The sequence below is a fragment of the Tauraco erythrolophus genome, chromosome 1 (genome assembly GCF_009769465.1).
Source record: "Tauraco erythrolophus isolate bTauEry1 chromosome 1, bTauEry1.pri, whole genome shotgun sequence".
NCBI classification, from domain to species: Eukaryota; Metazoa; Chordata; class Aves; order Musophagiformes; family Musophagidae; genus Tauraco; species Tauraco erythrolophus.
In genome coordinates, this window is record NC_141465.1 from 79520400 (window position 1) to 79536554 (window position 16155).

A 16155-nucleotide genomic window follows, 5' to 3' on the forward strand; every position below is an offset into this window, starting at 1 on the left:
CCTTTCTTTCCCCCCTTTCTTTCCCCCCTTTCTTTCCCCCTTTCTTTCCCCCTTTCCCTTCCCTTCCCTTCCCTTCCCTTCCCTTCCCTTCCCTTCCCTTCCCTTCCCTTCCCTTCCCTTCTTTCCTGGTTTCCTGGCCTGGTCTTTGCCTCACCTCGCCCTTCCTTCTCCACTTCAGCTGCTGTATCTGACTCTTTTTGGACTCCTCTGTGAATTTATTCACCACACTAAATCAGTGGAAAACTAAATTGTAAAGTCAAAACTGTATTGTTTTCAGCTGAGCTAGTAATTTTGAACAAATTCTTGACCCGCTGCAGCAGCTCCATGTCCTTCTTGTGTTGCAGACTCCAGAGCTGAACGCAGTATTCCAGGTGGGGTCTCACGAGAGCAGAGTAGAGCTCTGGGAAACCCACCATGTTTCCGTGATGGCAACTATTGCATAGTTTTCCTGCTGTGCAATGGCTTCCAGCTCCTCTTCGTAGCCCATGCTGCGTGCATTGGTGTAGGCTCACTTGACGTGGGCTATTGATCCCATCACCTTTTTGTGGGGAGAAGCCCTAATTCCTACATGACCATTTGAGGTGCTTCTGTGGCTGCTAACACATCAATAACTCTTGTGTCGCTGCTGCTGTATTCCCTACCTCCAGTGAGACGGCAGACTGAAGGACTTCGGGAGAACACTGTCCCTCAAACATTGGCATGCTATTCCCAGGATTATCTCTAGCAAGCCTGGTTTTGTGCCTTTTCCTCTTCAAATCTAGTTTAAAACTCTTTCAATGAGCCCTGCTAACTCCTGTGCAACGATCCCTCTTTGAGACAGGTGTATCACGCCTTTCGCCAGTGGGCCTGGTGTCATGTAGACTGACTCATGATCAAAAAACCTGAAATTCTGCTGGTGACACCAGGAGCCAGGTGTTGATCTGTTGGCTCTTCCTGTTTCTTCGCTTATCATTCCCTGCATCTGGAAGGATAGAGGAGGACACTACGTGTGCTCCTGATCCCTTAACCCGTCACCCCAAGGCCCTGAAGTCTCTCCTAATTGCCCTCAGACTTTTTATTGCAACTTCATCACTCTGTACCCAAAAAATCAATGATGGAAAATAATCTGAGGGCTGAATCAGGGTAGGAAGCTTTCTTTCACATCTTCAACCTGGGCCCCAGAAAGGCAGCAGACTTCCCTACAAAGTGTGTCCAGTCTGCACATGGGGCCTCTGTTTCCTTCAGAAGGGAGTCTCCCATGAGAATGACCTGTCTTTTTCTCTCTGTGGAAGCAGTTTTGGTGCAGGGCATAGGCCGACTTAACCTTGGCGACACCTCCAACCTAGATGAGCCATCGTCCTCGTTGTTGCTCAGCTCCACTTGCAGAGTCTCATACCTATTGTGCAGGGACAGCTGGGAAGGTGGGGTAGTCACAGAGGAGAAGAACCTGCTGCGCCAGGAAGGAACTTGCTGCCATTGCTCGCTATACCTTAAGTCACTGTGTTTAGCCAGGCCAACTAAACAGTATTTTAGTATTCTATTGTTTGGATGAATGCTCCTTTGAAATGTTTCCTCTTTTTTGAGACTCATACTCCATAAGATTTTCATGAAATTTCTGGTTAAAGACTATATATATTATCATTAATGTTATTTCATAAATGTCCTGATTCTATCAGGCATCCCTCATGGAGTTTACATAGTCACAAATGTTCTACATTATATTATTGCCTTTTCTCAAAGTTATTCTGCAATATTTTTACAGGCACAGATGTTATCTTTTCCAAGTATACACTTTGGGCTAAATCTTCCATTGCGGCCAAATCAACCAAAAGGTTATTACACAGTGTGAAAGGAAACATTTCTAAGGCTCTAAATAATGGTATAGTTAATCTGAACATCAACAGAATTGAATGTTGTATACACAAATGGTTCCAATAAAAATGGGAGTCATTTTTTATTATCAGAAGCAGTTACATTTAGCTGCATGAACTTCTCTAAGATGATGTAGTTGTACTATTGCAATAGACCCATATCTAATGTTACAAATGCACTCCAGGTGTTAGAGGGAAAATTCATCTCAGAAATTTACCCAGAACTACTAGAAACAAGAGGAGATGGATAATTTCCTGTGTTACTTGGACAGATGTTTAGATCTGGCTGTTCTGGAAGCTTGCAATTTTCATTCTTGCCACCACAAAAGATATATCCTCAAGGGTACACAAGGAATTATCAGCCAATAACTAGGCAAAATTAATTTATAAGGTCAGTGCTCCATACAGAGAATTAAGAGAAAAATGGGTGGATCTAATGTCTAGGATCCTTTACAGAAGAGATCAGCTACTACAAAGAGCCTCCTCACTGCAATATTACTTGGAGAAAAAAAAATTGCAAACATGATCCAAAACCAAAAGTAGTTACATCTATTATTCTAATGCAATTGTAATATTGTGAGTTGAGGAAATGGACTCTTTCCTCACTTTTGTAGGTGCATGGAGGGCATTTTGGAAAACAAGATGCACTATCTGCAGAATAAAATTATGCAAGACTTGTTTTAGCAATCTGCAAGTGGGCAGGAAGTGGCAAAATACAAAGCAGAGTAAATATAAATTTATCATTAGCTGCTCCATATGGCACATTGTATTGCAGAAACAGCCAACCAGTGGCAACAACAGCCTCAAATCTACACTGTAGCTCCAGTTGATAATCAGTTAATGATTCAGCTCATGATCCTGTTCATTCAGTTAACCTCATGAAGTTCAACCAGGCCAAGTGCAAGGTCCTGCATGTGGGTCGGGGCAATCTGAAGCATAAGTACAGGCTGGGTGGAGAATGGATTGAGAGCAGCCCTGAGGAAAAGGACTTGGGAGTGCTGGTGGATGCGAAGCTCAACATGAGCCAGCAATGTGCACTGGCAGCCCAGAAAGCCAACCGTATCCTGGGCTGCATCAAAAGAAGCGTGGCCTGCAGGTCGAGGGAGGTGATTCTGCCCCTCTACTCTGCTCTCGTGAGACCCCACCTGGAATACTGTGTTCGGCTCTGGAGTCCCCAACACAAGAAAGACATGGAGCTGCTGGAACGAGTCCAGAGGAGGGCCACGAAGATGATCAGAGGGCTGGAGCACCTCTGCTATGAAGACAGGCTGAGAGAGTTGAGGCTGTTCAGCCTGGAGAAGAGAAGGCTCCGGGGTGATCTTATTGCAGCTTTCCAGTATCTAAAGGGGGCCTACAAGAAAGCTGGAGAGGGACTTTTTACAAGGGTGTGTAGCGATAGGACAAGGGGCAATGGCTTTAAACTGAAAGAGGGGAGATTTCGATTAGATATAAGGAAGAAATTTTTCACTCTGAGGGTGGTGAGGTACTGGAACAGGTTGCCCAGAGAAGTTGTGGCTGCCCCATCCCTGGAAGTGTTCAAGGCCAGGTTGGATGAGGCTTTGGGTAACCTGGTGTAGTGGAGTATTTCTCTGCCCATGGCAGGGGGGTTGGAACTAGATGATCTTTGAGGTCCCTTCCAACCCCAACCATTCTATGATTCTATGATTCTATAATGGTTACTAAAATGCAATAAGCAGAGAAATTATATAGCATTCAACTTGTTGTACGAGTGTAGATAAGGCATACTATCATACAAACAGACTGGCACGGCAACTGTAATTTATTGCAAGTCTTGTTACCCTTACAAGCAACTGAGCTTTTCAAGAAACCATCCAAAAGGACCTTACATATAAACAGTTACTGTTCTATCATCAAGCCCCTGTTCGACTGCCAGAGGAAGAAGCTGACACCCTTATTCATATTTTCAGAGGACAAAAAACCCTATGTACTGTGAAAATAAAAATTGTAGTTGAAATTGTACTTTATATGAGCTTCCTGATTTTACTTCTGTGTAATAGTCTCATATTTTTTTCCTCAGTGTCTGAGACTTTTCATATCAGTGTCTTGATATTGGAAATACAGCCAGTCAAGGATATCAATACCTGAAATCAACATCTCAAATTTTAGGAAGTCAGCCCCTGAGATAGAATTTAGAATCCTGCCTTAGGCAGTAAACTCACTCATAGGGTAGTGGGAGAGTAAGGCGATAGCTAATAAAAGCCCTAGAGAGAACTGAGTCCAAAATCAACGTTTAAAACTGTATCCAAAACATCTTTCACATTATATCTATTTACTAAATGCTTTCCTGTTTCACCGAATTTCCTAAGTAAATTGGAGTTAGGCTTCTGAACATGCCCTGAGCTGTCCCAATTTAAAATTGTCAATATTTATTTCCCATTTAAATGGGTTCCATTAAGATGCAGCAACGGGGAGTAGAATACTGCCTAACTGGTGCCTCGATTTTAGGGATCTAATGAAGACAATTATTACAGCAAGTTTTTACAGTCCTTACACAATCAGCCTAATGGCTTCCCTTTAAAGCTTCCAGCAGGAGGTTTTATTTTCCTAACTTAGATTTCTAAAATTAGGTGGACTGGATCTCATTGTGAGAATGACTTATCTATCATCATCCATTCATAAATATCTGTTTTACCAGGAGATGAATTATGATAAGAGGGCTGGAGCACCTTTCCTATGAGGACAGGCTGAAAGAGTTGGGGCTGTTCAGCCTGGAGAAGAGGAGGCTCCGGGGTGACCTTATAGCGGTCTTCCAGTACCTCAAGGGGGCCTACAAGAAAGATGGGGAGAGGCTGTTCAGGAGGGCCAGTTGTGATAGGACAAGGGGTAATGGTTTTAAAATAGAGGGAGGTAGATTCAGGTTGGATATTAGGAAAAAATTTTTTACCATGAGAGTTGTAGAACACTGGAACAGGTTGCCCAGAGAGGTGGTGGATGCTCCATCCCTGGAGACGTTCAAGGCCCGGTTGGATGAGGCCCTGAGCAACCTGATCTAGTTGGAGATATCCCTGTTCCTTGCAGGGGGGTTGGACTAGATGACCTTTGAAGGTCCCTTCCAGCCCTAACCATTCTATGATTCTATGATTCTATGCCTTAGACAAACCTATTTCTTCCTATTGACTGCAAAGAGAACTTCAGGTAGCTGACTTTGATGTGGATACTTACACTAGAAATTTGGTCAGTTGATATCACCTTACATGTTATTCTGCCTCTGTCTCTTAAGAATGCCTAATGCATATCAGTAACACACAGGTTCCTGCAGCTGTGGGCATTTTCTTTCAAAAGGAAAGATAGAAAGGATGTTTTACCCATTCATTATTAACAATATAAATCACTATATCTGGAGCAGGTGCCAAATGAGCTCCCTAACTGCAAATTTGAATCTCTTTGGCCATATCAACCTTTCATTCTGTGTTATATCTTAAATAGGATGGATGAGGAGTGCCCAATAATCAACTGGAGGTCTGATAGGAAGTAAGAGACACAAGTTTCTACACACTGAAGACAGTGCTGAAGCAGGAAGCTCTCCTATTCTCTTTCCTATTGCTTTGACCACTAGGGTATCACAAAAAAAAAAAAAAAAAAAAAAAAAAAGAGCAACATCAATCACATCACCTGGCCACCTTTCTGGGAAAAACCAGGAGTTGCAACATCTTGTGGAATGCGATCCTGCCAATCTTCGTTAGGCATTCTCAGCATATACAACATGCAAGGCATTTGAGTGGAAAAGCTGCTGATTCAGACCCTAAACTTAGTTGTTGACAGCTTACCCAGATGTCTTATTCCTGTTCTATGTCAATAGCTATTGGCTAAATATAGTGATATCTGAGATGTCTGTGAGTTTTCAAGACATCCACATAGGGCTGCCAGGTTTGATGAGGACCTATTTGAGCCTTTCTGAGGTGAGGACTGAAGGTTACCTTAGGTCAATCTAAGGTCTAAGAGTTTACCTTAGGATAGCTGAAACGGAACTAGATGCCCAAATTGAGGCTATTGCATCAAACTGTAGATCTCCTTTGATTTAGGCACCTGGGTTTACATGTAGACACCTAAATCTGAATTTATTAATCTGACCGATTAATCTCTCCCTAGGTTCTGAGGCAAAGCAAAAAATAATATGTTTTCAAATTTAGGTAACATCCATACACACCTGCACTGAGTCGAGTCCTAAATTCTTGTAACCTAACTGAAAGCTTTATGTGTGGTTCAGATTCTCTATTGAGGTACAGTTTGTATTCTTTTCTAATAAGAATCATGGATTTTTAGGTGGTGATAGTATTTGATTTTCCTGCAAAGGCAATGCAGTATGTCAGTGTTTATGTATGGGATACATATAGGACTTTAATGTACATACTTGTGATTGCAGATTTGATCTAAAACATCATCTAAGAATAGTCTAAAAAAGCTTCCACGTGCTTTCCACATACTATCAATAGGTGAGTCCAAACAAAAGTATTGAGGGGAATACTGTAGAAAGGGTAAGAGAAATTCACTTGCAGACATGAGTATCACTGATAAAACTGTAAAAAGCTAGAAAGATTTATAGCTTTTTTTAGGGGAGTCATTAACAAGGCCAAAAGAATCATATTCCATGAACTGCATTGGAATTTACTGAGGCTTAACTATACTTGGTCTTAGCACCACACGGAATGTGTGTGAATTCATTAAGAACACAATGCAAAAGAAGCTGGACAATCACAGATTATAACTCTAGGTGGATGAGCTTCCTTTATAACATATGACCTTGGCACTTTCTTCCTACTCTTGGCAACAAAGAGCATCATCATAGGGGCATTCTATCAAATCAGTTAGGATTTTAATTTATCGTGCTTTCCCTAACTCAGCTGCCCTTTGAGAGAAATGAATCCATCATGACCTATACAAACACATTCCTGTGTTTTTCTCAAAGTTAACTCCACAAAAATTTGGTGAGAACTGGGCTGTGACAATGTATTGCCCAGTCCAGATAAAGAAATATTTTCCTTATTTTCGTGGGAATTGACAGATTTCCTTTCTGTTTTCACTTTCTTCATTTGTGGCGAAAAGACTTTAATGTTTTTCTGAAGAGAAATAAAATAGCTTTCCTGCCTTGGGCTTTAACTATTGTTCCCCTAAGCACAAAAAGCAACATTAACATTGAAAACAGTGTTAAAGCACTTCAGTGCAATGTTTAATGTGTTAGGAATTTCACTACCTCACTTTCAACTAAAACTAATTAGAATTTGGCAATGTTTTTTAGATCAGGAGACAGAAGAACACTTTTCACATCTCACTTTTGAACTCTTATGTTATTCTTCCACTTCATATTCTGCCTTAAATTATATGGACCAAATCCTGGCTGTAGGCTCAAATACTCCTGTCAAAATCTCCCTTTGATAGTAATAAAACCTAACTGCATTTGCCAGAGAGACAGTTAAATATCAGGACTAGAGCCAAACCAGCAGAATTCGTCTGTGGAACTCCAGATGTGCACCTTCTCAGAGAGCTTAGTCCTAATCTTCTTTTGCCACAAGCATTTACAAGATTTTATCATCAATAATTTCTAGAGTTGGAGTACAATGGCAAGGAAGACTCACATTTTATTTGATATCATTTCATTTGTCTATCTTCTTGAGACTTCTTGTAGATATCGATACAAGGAATACTCCTAGGAATTATGAACCAGCAGGAAATTTTTGTCTCGTTAGTAGGCCTTTATGACAAACATACAAGACTCTTATAGTTTCAGCAACATCAACAGCTGCTCGTAAACACTCTGTCCATCTTCCATAGAATTGCATTACTCTAGCACTTGTGTTTCCCGGAAGCATTCACTCCTATTTATCTGAGTATTTGATTTAGAAATCACAGCTGTCCTTTTAAACAGAAAGATCTGCATCTAAGTAATAACTGATGAAATTGAGTAAATACCACAATATGCACTCCACTACTTCAGTTGATATCATAAGCATCTGTAATTTAAACATAATCAAGTATTTCTTTTGTATTCTTTGTGTTACAAAGCCTAAAATCAATTTTATCCTTCAATGAGACAGTGAAGAATTTAATCTGAACCATTTCACAGAAGATGATTTTTTCAGTTTATTTTTTAAAATAAGTGTAATTAAAATTTCTTTCTAGACTCAACACTTCCTGCAGAAACTTTCTCTGCCATGGGTAACTGTATACCCATACTTTTCTTATACAGTAAGGTACTTGAGTTTGCATGTTCCATTGAACTCCCTTTCTTTGTATCTCTCAGTTATATGACCAGTTTTCTGGATGAAGTTGCGTGGAATTTTTTGGTTACAGAAGATTTTTAGATCTACATATGGAGTTTTCCACCCCACAAATATCAAGATCAGTAGAAAAAGAAAGATAAGTATTTGATCACAGTGATATTTATGCTATTTTTTTTTCATTTACTATCCAGCATTGCAGATTGGTGTCATACAGAACTAAGTTCATGCAGTTGTGTTTTACATGTGTGTGTATGTATACAATGCTTTTAATTGTGTTGTCCCGGTAAATATTTAATCCAATCCTAGCTTCAATTAAAAATGTTGAAAAAGTTTAAAAAAGGTATTGTTTATGTGTTTTGTGAAAGTAGCAAATGGAGAGTGGAGGAGGACCCCACAGGTGCCCTGTCTGACAGAGAACCCGAAGCATTCATAAATACTTTATCCTGAGTTTATGGTTTAGGATATATCTCTGTTGACCTTCAATGCACCCTGGCACATACCCCTGGAATTCTGATTCCCTGATCATTCATGATGGAAGCTCTTTGGAATGCATAACAAGATTCCATCTGTGTGGATAACATAGTGAAGAAAGGATATAGTCCTTATAGAGGCACATGAGCAACCCAGGTCTGCAATCTTGGAAGCTTTCCTGGCTGCTGGACCAGATGTCATCTAGACAGAGCCAGAGACACCTTATAAATACTTCAGCCAACAATGGAAACTTCAGTCAGAAGCTGCAGTCAACCACAAGACACAGAATTGTAGGAAATAGGTTTCGTTGTTTCTGATGCTCATGGGAAAGAAAATTGCCTGTATTTTTTTTGTGAGAAGTTCAGTATTTTTCATTCTACAGAAGCATTGGGTAATTTCATTCTGTGCTGTTCAAGTCTTTGTCATGGGAAAGGAACAACTTTACTCAAAATGCATAGAAAGCATCGTTATGTTGGGAGCATATCTTTGCTAAAACTGTGGCTCAGTGCTGCACCTTTTCCATAAAATATTAATCCCTCTCAAATGCCCAGTCCTTAAAACACTCTCTATTCACTGCCTTTGGTAGCAATAAACTTAAGCAAATATCCCCCCAAAGCTTTATGTATAACATATGTATAACGTGAAAGAACATATTAATTCTTATCAGGATCCTTTGTTTTTACCTCTGTACAGAAATATCAGGTTTATATTCCTGTGCTAAAATAGTTAAGTCAGTTAAGGAGCTTGATCGTTAACGTCATTGCTATACAAAACAATATATAACAAAGCAGCTGTTTTTCTCTGTAGTAGATATAAGAAGAGACTGTAATAGCTATAGACTCTGTGATAACAATATAAAAAGAAATTAACTCCATCTATATTGTCGATATTCTTTAGACCATACACAAAACATTTTTAATTTTTTAACTTCCTGGGCTTCATGTAGATATTTATTTTGATTAGAGCTGAATCTTTTCCTAATAAACTGACAGTTTATTTAGTACTTTGCACGACAACCATCAGTGCAATATTTTCATGTTTCGCAAAGACTAGTCCATTTATTTTTAAAAAACCCCATGGAGACAGGAAAGTATCATCCCCATTTCTGCAGATGTGGCCAAAGACCACACAGTTAAGGCTGCATCAGACCCTGGAACTGAACCAAAGACTGTCCCAGCCTAATGCCTTCCTGGTAAGACTATTCTTAAAAATTTCCTTGCAGACTCCCTTTTCAGTTGCCATTTCATGTAACACTCCACAGCATGAAGAGATAATTATGTAACCTTATTTACAGCTTATTTACAGAATTTCCACAACTTGAAACACAGAACAATGTTTTCTTTAGTATAAAGGAAGTCAATGTCAGATGTTTTCATCTTTCCTTAGAGGTTAAATACAAGTAAAAATATTTTCAGTATTGCTATGTGATATTAATGCAACATAGCTGATTACCTGGAGTATGAGTAGATCAATATGACTTCTAATAGAAAGAGTGGAGAGTATTAAAACAAATGGGCCTTTTGGTATAACCACCAGTGCTCTTAATTCTCAAAATCTTTCATACCCATCTTCTTGTGGTTGCATTGGATCCAAGGATCTGTATTGCCAGACAGTTGAGACAAGGTCTTTATTAATGAAAAAAAAAAATGATTTCTCACACTTGCAATACAGACTTTTGTTATTTTCTTCCGTATTCACAGTTTATGTGTTTTTTAATAGAAGAATTGCATTTTTATCAATTAGGAATTGGCCAGATATTAGATATCTAGTAATTAGATATTTAAGTCTGAACAAGTTAATAATATCCCCTTTTGCAGTCAATGGAGAAGAATCTGCAGTAGATTGTTCATCTGATCCACTTTGGTGTGAAACTTATTCTGGAAATGGCTGCATCTTCCTACTGAGCAACTAAAGATATTTTTGAGGATTTAGATTTTGACATCTAACTTTTGGATACCTTAATTAGGACAGATTAATTCTATCTCTATCTGTAAAAATAGATATGCCTGATCAATGACAACATCTTCATGTTTTTCCACTTCACTGCTATTTTGCAGAGCAACATCTATCTTGGTACTGAATAGAAGTAGAGTGTTTTAAGTGTACTGCTTGGTAGCACAAAAGCATTTTAATTTAGAGAAAAAATTAAAGATAGTTTTTAGTTATTTCAACTTTTTTTCACATTATGTACAAGGCTTTAAGTATTTCTTCAGTTTATAAATTGAGAAGTAGCATTCTTTTTATTTCGTCCAAAAGACTGTACAGCTTGTTGCTTTTTAACTGCAGCCAAAACTAAGCACCACACAGCTGCTCGCTCACTTGCCTCACCCCTCAACGGGATGAGGAGGAGAATTAAAAAAAAATCCTCATAGGTTGAGATAAAGACAATTTCATAGGACAGGAGGAAAAAAAAAATATGAAATAGAAGACTATGCAAAACAAGTGATGCACAATAAAATCGCTCATCATCTGCTGAGTGATGTCCAGCCCATTCCTGGACAGTGATCACACCACCTCCGGCCAACTCCCACTGTTTATATACTAAGCATGTTATATAGTATGGAATATCCCATTAGCTATGTCCTGCCTATGCTCCCTCCCATCTTCTTGTGCAACTCTTAGAATATGGGAAGCTGAAAGTCCTTGACTGCTTAGCAGCAATTACAAACAACAGTGTAGTACCAGTATGTCCTCTTAATAAATCCAAAAACATAGCACTATACCAGTTACTAAGAAGAAAAAGAACTCTATTCCAGCTGAAATCAGGACACAGCTTCACAAAACAGCTTTAAGAAAGATGGTCCTCCAAACTGCATGTCATATAATGTAGATAACTTCATAGTTCACATCTATTTCAACAAAAATAGAAAAGAGAAACCCTTTAAAGGATACACTTTCAGAGCAACACCAGGTTTCTAGATTTCATCATCTTTCTGCCAGAGTAAGAAAGACTTTGCATCTTATGACTTGGGTCCATCTGGCAGGCATTATTGAAAAAATGCTTTCCATGGTGAGCAGTTAAGACAATGGGGACACTTAACTGTGTTAAGATCCAAGATACACAGATCTGCTCTGGTGTACCTGCTGCTTTCATTTTTTATGTAAAAGATGTTCATTCATCAGATCTTTTAACCCATTTATGTTAAGGAGCTGTATAGATCTCTTACATTTGTGAGCCACAAAATTCTAAGGCACTCCAGCCGTATGTTAAAGTATTTTTTCTCTTTGCAAGATCTGTCATAAGGCAGAGCTCCATAAAGGAAGGTGACTGTGCAATTCCCAGGGATTTCAAGGGCATTTAGGGTTCTAAATAACTTCAGGCATCTGGGCCTTATTTGGTAAAGCATTTAGGGATGTACTTAAGCATTCTGCTGAATCAACGCTTATAGTCTGAGTTTTTCCTATTCTTTTTTTTGCCACTTAATTGTTAAAGGAAAGAAAAAATAAGGTAATTCCAACTTTAAGCAAGCTTAGTTATTTTTTTGACAAATAAGGATAGCACAGAAGGAGACTGAGCTCTGGTCACTGAAGTGGCAGAAGTTAGGTAGGATGAACCTGCCTTCATGAATGTCAAGCAATATGGATCTACTGAGTTGGGTACGCTTTCAAGTAACCCCTTCATCACCAGAAATAGGTAGTTTTGTTTTGAAAAAAGCAAATAACTGACCCTCTCCCTTATTTTTTGCATACAAAACAAAGCTAATCTTTTCAGTAAGGAAGCAAAGAAGCGTCAAAAATCACTTAGAAATGTCCAGTTTCCATAATGAAAAAATTTAGTTAGATCAATTTTTTCCAGAATAATTTGAATTTAAATGGGTTTAACATTAGTACAGATTTGTGCTGAATAGGTGAATACATCCTTTTCTGCTAAGTGATACCTTGTTTAATACATTCATTTATCCTTCCCAATTTCCTCAGCCTACAGAGTACTAGATTATTTTTTCCACAGCATAGCATACATGTAATTATTTTTCATTCACAGTTTACTAACAATATAGTTTTTTGATGTTGTCTCCAAAGAACAACCTTGGCAGTTTACATGGTTCATGACAATAATCTTAACTCTTCGCTCTGGAAAGTTTAATTCCTGTAAACAACATGTATTAACAACATTTTAGCATAATCCATGTTAATTTAAATGCTGACAGGGCAAGAACTGCAGACATACTGGAATACTACAAAATGAATATAAGGTTTGCTGTCTTCTTAGAATAAGAAATCAAAGAAGCCTTTATAAAAGATTAAAATGGTCATTATTTGGTTCAAAATACAATATTATGCTCAGCAAAGGTTTTATCTTCCAGTACCTAAATTGTGATGAAACCATTGTGGTACTATTAACATCAATATTTATTATGCTACACTTCTAAGGAAATAGCATGTAAGATTTAATAGAAAGGGGTAATTATTCTATATACTTATTATGATCATAGGATTTTAAACTATTTCACGGATTGCTAAATCCAGTCTGTTTATGTTACAGGTACCGCCATCAAAAATCTGTCAGGCTTTACATGACAATGAATTAGATTTCCAGTTGCTGCTGCTTCTATTGCAAGGATATACTGGAATTTTGTTTACACATCGCTGACAAGCCATCTCCTAAAATTCCAGACTAAATTTATTCATGACCAGTGACAAATGCTTGTTCTCATTCAACACCATCCTTTAACTCAACATCTTCTTCTCTCCCCAGTGTTTACTCCCCCAACATCTTTGTAATGTAACTATATCTCTTCTCCTAACCTTAATTTTGGTAGGCTAAGTAAATTAAATTCTTCTACTCCTCTCTTAGAGAATAAAATGTTCTTCATTATTCTAATTGTGTTAAGAGCCTTTTTTGCATCTGTTCCTTCTTAAAATAACCTTTTTTGAATGTGAATGACCATAAGTATACACAAGATGCTAGATGATGTTTTATGAGTACAATGCCTTGCACCACATTGTTAAAGTTTTTAATACAAACGCTTCATCTAATAACTTTAAGATTGCACTTTGCTTTTCTTCAAATACATCACATTGATCATATGTCTTGGATTAATCATTATAACAAATCTTTGTCTGATTTTTTCATTTGCAGCTGACAAAGTTTCAGTTTATAGCAGAACATCTTCCTTGTAGATATCTTAGTTCTGTGTTCAACATCAGTATGTTTCATGACATTGTCACTGCTCCAGTCCTCACGAACAGTGATATTTCTGTCGTCTTATGTATAAACTGTGCTCCCAACTTAGCCAACAGTCAATTTCTTTGAGTTTTCGTGTATCCTGTATTTAAATTCTTACTGAAAATATTAGTCCCAAGGGTAATCCTAAGAAACCCCACTGCTAACTTTCCAACTACATATTTCTCCTGATGGACAAGTTGTTATCATTCCTTGTTGTGATTTTACCTGGCTGGCAACTAAACGCCATGCAGTCGCTCACTCACCCTCCCCCATCTCTGGGGAATGAAGAAGAGAGTTAAAGGGGAAAAGGGAAGGACAGTCATGGGTTGAGATGATGATGATGATGATGATGATGATGATGATGATGATAATAATAATAATAATAATAATAACAATAACAATAACAATAACAATAACAATAACATTAATAATAATAATAATAATAATAAGAAAATCATAAACTCATATATATATATATATACCTGTTGTGCTCCTGCACACTGGCAAAAACATGGGAAGCTGAAAAGTTCTTGACGTCTCAGTACCAACTATCAACATCAGTGTGCTATCAACATTCTTCTCGTAACAAATCCTGTAGTAAATCCAAGACACAGAGCTATTCTAGCTACTAAAAAAAACCCCTAACTCTATCCCAGCCAAAACCAAGATGTATTTTCTCAACTCTTCACCAGTTTTATAATACTTGAATTAATCCCCATTTTTCCACTTTCAGATATGAAATCTCATGTGGCACCAATAATATCTGTTTCTAAAATCCAGATGATAAAGTTTGCTCTATTTTCTTGTTATGGAGAGTCAGCTGATATAAAAAAGAAAAATATTAAGATTATTTATATTTGTAAACTAATACAGTATTTTATCTTATTTTGTTTTTATTTTCCCAGTCTTTGATTATTCTTTTCTCCCCAATGTAACCTTAATCTTATAGAAGACAGCCTAGTGAGATTGCTTAGATTGCTTTTCCCAATTTCTTGAGCATTTGCTATTCTTCAGACATATGATAATACTCCAGATTTTAAAATAATTATATTCAAACTGGTTTTGGTTTTAAATGTCAGTTGTTTCAGAATACTCAGTAAGATATAATTCAGTTTTCTAGAGAAAACTGAATTTTAGTGCATTGCACTTTTTTAGTTTTATTTCTGTGTTAGCAACGGTAATTTTCATTTCTATACATTTATTCCTCTTAACTTTCCTGCCTTTGTCTCCACATCTAACATCAATTCCTTGGTGAGAAGCGGGACATATTTGAGGTTGGAATAAATGAGCACTGATTTCCAGGTTACACAGCATGTAGCAGACACAAGTCACCAAATGATAAGAAGGAGGAAATCTCATAAGAAGAGTGGAGAATCCTGGAGTACTTACAGCACTGACCTAAGGGAAACCATGAGGGAAGGAAGAAAAAAGTACGAAGGAGTGCATGAAGAAACATGCATATAGGAAAGATGAAAATTATTTGGCTGGTATAAAGACAAACATAGAAATTTGTTTGGCTGATACAAGGAGAAGAGATTTTCAGACATTAAGAAAAATCTCGCAAGGACCTAATTCTAGATTTGACCTTGGGTACAGCAAATAGCCTTGTAATGATGAGTACTCACTTTAGATGAGGCGCTATAAAAGCAAATAGCGGAAATAACATCAAACAAATTACTCTGAAAGAGAAGATAATGTCCTTGTTGTTAGCATCTAGCAACAATAACACATGTAAATTACTTTCAGATTTCACTTTCTTTAATTCTTAACAATGTTTGACACATTACATCCCCTGAACAACAGCTTGAAAAATTATTTGTGTTTTAAATATTTATCCTGAGGTGCTTTTATTCCAGAAATTGAATGGTTATCATACACTGCAGGTGGTTTTTTGCTTGCTTGTTTTTTCTTTGTCTGATAATAATATTGTGCTTCAAGCATTAGCAAGTCTATTTTGTACAGTATGTGTTTTCTCGCAGATTACTGGTTACATGACTTATTGTCTAAGTATCAAACAACAGTCATTCAGCCTTATAGATTTCAGAAAGGATGTTTGTACCTGGGCTAGTTCCCTACAGAGAATGCAGAATGCATTTTTGAGCGGCATTTTCCTGACACATCCGAGATATCCTGGTTAGGATAAAACAGATTTTTTTACATCTTCCCATTGCCTATATAGCCTACAGGGGTAATTCATTCCCATGTTTTCAACATCTCTGTTTAAGTATATATGTACAGGGGTTTCGTGTGAACTAGATGTCTAATCTTCCGTTAAAGCAAATGGAGAATTACGCAGGAAGTTGAATACAGTCTCAAAGATGTTAAGCTAACAAAATCTATGCGTCTACTTTAGGATGAACCAAGTAACTTCTGCTCATACTTAAGGCTGAGTTGCGTATGTGTTTATAATCTGGAGAAGAAGTTAGCC

At 37.7% G+C, this 16155-nt stretch overlaps 1 protein-coding gene across 2 annotated transcripts in view; it reads right to left on the bottom strand.

Annotated features, from left to right (window-relative positions):
- GPC5 (glypican 5) overlaps positions 1-16155 on the bottom strand; it is a 795927-nt gene that overhangs the window by 221315 nt on the left and 558457 nt on the right. The window lies entirely within an intron of this gene.